Source organism: Erigeron canadensis, chromosome 9 (genome assembly GCF_010389155.1).
Source record: "Erigeron canadensis isolate Cc75 chromosome 9, C_canadensis_v1, whole genome shotgun sequence".
Classification (NCBI taxonomy): domain Eukaryota; kingdom Viridiplantae; phylum Streptophyta; class Magnoliopsida; order Asterales; family Asteraceae; genus Erigeron; species Erigeron canadensis.
Window position 1 is genome coordinate 17164406 of NC_057769.1, and position 4044 is coordinate 17168449.

At 34.7% G+C, this 4044-nt stretch overlaps 1 long non-coding RNA gene across 1 annotated transcript; it reads right to left on the reverse strand.

The window, feature by feature from the left end:
- Positions 1–2465: 2465 nt before the first annotated feature.
- Positions 2466–3791, reverse strand: LOC122580868. Its single transcript, XR_006320901.1, has 3 exons — positions 3774–3791; positions 3060–3132; positions 2466–2485 (listed from the first exon to the last, which is right to left on the reverse strand). It is a non-coding gene; the product is annotated as an uncharacterized LOC122580868 (long non-coding RNA).
- Positions 3792–4044: the final 253 nt, after the last annotated feature.

Consider the following 4044-nt stretch of genomic DNA (forward strand, 5'->3'; position numbering starts at 1 on the left):
AGGCTGGGAATATGTATTGCAAAATCTGATCAAGTTCAAGGAAAACATTGAAGAAAGATTAGGCCTTGATCTTGAAGACAAACAGCCAATTTCATCAGTTGCCAAAAGAAGGAAAACTGGCGAAGGGCCATCTGTTTAAGTTTTCCTTCTATTGATCTGCTTGTAATTTTATTTACTTTCTTGTCACTTCATTGTAAAATTGTGTATATACAAGTTGCCAGATTGTAATTCACAAGTTAGATAACTGATAAGATCTACAAACAATTAAAACTAAACCCAAGGCATTTGATGATCTATAAAAATGTCTTGGAAAATTAATAGGTTTTATCAAACTCAAGTATTTCAAAATTATACATGTATAGAAATAAGTTTGAAAATACTTGGCACTATTTCAGGACAATTAGGGGGAATTTGTTAGATCCAGTTTTGGCTATAAACTGGAGCTCTCCAGCTGCATCTGGAGAGCATGAAGAATTGTCCGAAATATTAGAAGTCCAGTTGCACTGTACAGTTTAAGCAACTGATGACTTCCTCTAGTTGAGATCTGAAGACTTAAATCTGAAGACCTTCCAGTTTAAGTCAAAGACAACAAGTGGAAGAAAGGAAATGGCAATGGCAGCGAAGCCCAGTTGACATTTCACCAGATCAATCAATTGGAGATCCTTCAGTGTAAATGCCTTTACAAAGCTTTACGCTGATTACGAGGAGGACCTTTTACACTACATCCTTTTAACCGGATAATAATCTTGTCTCTGGATAAAAGTGCAAAGCTGTAGAGTGGTTGAATAAAGTAACCTTTTGTCTTACTTTATTTAGCACACACAAAGGATTATTTACTAATACTTTTGTGTGCTGTCAACCATATTTGTACTGCAAAAGGGAACATTTCACCACTTTAAGTGTTTCGATTGTTAGGAGAATTTCCAAGTATAGATCAATTGTATTTTATAGGTTGTTAGGATATTTACATCTTTGTATTATCTTGGTTCCGCAACAACCTTGTATTTTATTTAACAATCAATAAATAAAATACACTTGAAAAATACATATTGTCTCATCGATATAAATTCTTGTCACTTATATCTATTGCATTGTATTTACTTATTTACTTGTCACCTTAATAAGTAAACCTCCAGATTACCTGGTACACAACCACTCTAAACTGGTCACGTCCAGATTAAGTAATTGTGTTGCAAAGTACACTCACTATTGACATAGAAGTGTCTTCAGCACCCATCTAGTATTAGTTAGGACTTACAAAGTTTTTGAAAATCAAGCACATAACTGAATCATGGTGTACTGGTTCTAAAAGAGTCGCTAAATGTGTTAATTTGCAAGTTCCTCATCAAGTTCAAACTGTTTTTGATGGTGACTATGATAGAGCTATTGCTATCAGTGAAGTCTGTGCCATGGAACCTTGTAATCAGCCTCCTTCACCACCAAACATACAAACCAAGGGATAGAACTCTAAACTAATTATATTGGTTCAGAAGTCTGGTATTGGGTTTAATGATCCTGAGAAAGTTGGTCAAACCATTGCTGAAGCTGTGTCTGAATCTGATAGGGTAATTGAATTAAAACCAAAGGAAACTCTTGATTTATCAAAACTGTGAATTACCCAATCTGTGTCAAATTCAAAATTTAAGTCAGACAATGGTGAATCAAAAAGAAATAAAAGGAAAATTAGAGATCATAGTGTTCCAAAAAAAAAGAGCAAAATTCTGAAGAATGAGAATTCTGTTTCAAATGGAAATGTTTTACCAACCAAATATGTGTCTAATCCAAACCACCTCAAATCTGACTCTGACAAAATAATGTCTAAATATGTTGAGTCCAGAAAAGGTAAGATTTCTAATGACACGAATTTACTTGCAAGTGTGTCTGATTCAAATATTGTTGATCAAATTAAATTAAGGTCTGAGTGTAAGAAATCTGGAATAGGCAAAGGTTTTGTTCAAAAGGAAACTCTAAATGTTGCAAGAAAAAATTTCAAATTTGGCAAGGGTCAGCTTAAGCAACAATGGGTTTCTAAATGTGATAAGAATATTGGTTCTGTTTCCCAATCTGAGTCAGACCCTGTGGTCAGCTCTGGTGAACCCATACTTGGATGGGTTCCCAAAGTGAACAAATATCTTATTGAAAATGCAGGGCTATCATGATGCACATGTCACACCCCGTTGTAGCGGAAATACAGGTTTAACAAACTAATTGCGTACTAACCATAGGCTAATAGAAATTACATCCATTTAATACGAAATACAAGTCTAATACATGTACAATCATTCAAATGTGGACCCCAGAATACGGATACAAGTCATCCATATATGGAATTGGGCCCACTTAATAGAAGATAAATATTTAGACCGTCTAGTACAATTAGAACTAAGAACATAATAGTCCTCCAATGTCTGACGCTACTTATACGTCCAAAGTCAAAAGATTGGCCATATAATGCCAAAATGATCCAAGACTTACTGTTGGTTACCTCAAAAGCATGAAATTTGAGAGGATCAACTATCGAAATAGTTGGTGAGTTTACAGTGTGTTTGACCAAAGTTTAGTCGTCATTGAGAATACACAATGACATGTAGTCCGACAATATATAATGACAGTCCAGACCTAAGTCCGACAATATATAATGACAGTCTAGACCTAAGTCCGACAATATGACTAATATAGTAATATGCCGCGCACAGGATTTCCCGCCTAAAGTGGGGTGCGGACCAGAACCGTGATAGTCAGGAACAAAATCTGACAAGACAACCATTAGGATCTCATAATGGTAATAACTACATAAGGGGAACATTTTAGTCTGTCAAACACATAAACATTTAGTTAGCCGACAACATGGCAAGTCTAAGTCACATAGAACAAAATTTCATAAGACATGTATACACATTTTCAGACAGCCGTCAACATGGCAAACATAAGGCAAATGATTTAAGTAGCCAAATCACATGACATAGACAAAGACAAATCATTTATAAAGTAGTCGTGTATACAACAGTACATGCTTTTCAGGCCCAAAGTAAAAAGGACAAAGGGTGCCATAAACTCACCTTAGCGATCAAAGAGCTAAAATGGATGAGCAAACTTGACAATGATTAATCTAGTCTGCACGTCTATCCAAACCTAAGATAATAGTACAAATGACGAGGATCAAATCTCACGACTTCAAATATCCTACGTACAACTACTTAGCTATCGACCCTAGAATGCCACGACTAAGAGTGTAATTTAAATGTCCATTTTACTTGACTTTAGTTTTTAGCGTTGTTGACATTGTCATTATAAGGTAGCCTAAAGTACTAATCCATATAAACAAAGTTCAAGTGTTAAAGTTATCAAAATAAAAAAATGTCAAATTGTACAGAAGTTAGCGGCGCGACCTCGAGGGCTCACGGCGTGAGTCTTAGTTCAAAATGCAGATTTCTGTTCGTAAAATACACACATCGCGGCGCGAGTTTGACTTAATTGAGCAAAAACTCATTTTTAGACCATTTTCCGTAAACCAAATCGTTTCTAAATCAAACCCTTTCATTATAACTAGTATAAACATGTCTAAGGAACTGAAATCCATCCATTTCACTTACTAAAAACAACTCCACCATTTTTGATCTCAAATACTTACGTCTAATAAAAATCCATCTAGACAACATATATTAAAAATTCATTTGATCTTCAATACTAACTAAATTATTTAATAATAAATGAAATTAAATCATATGATTGAATTTATAAAAGTCAAAGCCTAAAGAAAATGGTTTACATACAAATTCTTTTGGTGTTCTTGAAAAGAAAGCAAGAAGATAAAGATGACGATGATGATGCTTGAATATCCTTGCTAAATGATTATTATTACAAAAATTACAAGTGTTTTCCTTTGAAATCTGTTGTTGAAACCGATTGGAATAGGAAAAAGGATGAGAGGCTTTGAGTGTGGTGATTTGTGTGTGTTACTTCGTACAGAACAAGAACAAAAAGGGGGGTGTTTTGGTGGCTTATTTTCTTCCACACAGTCAAGTAATTCGGCCCATGTGGCCT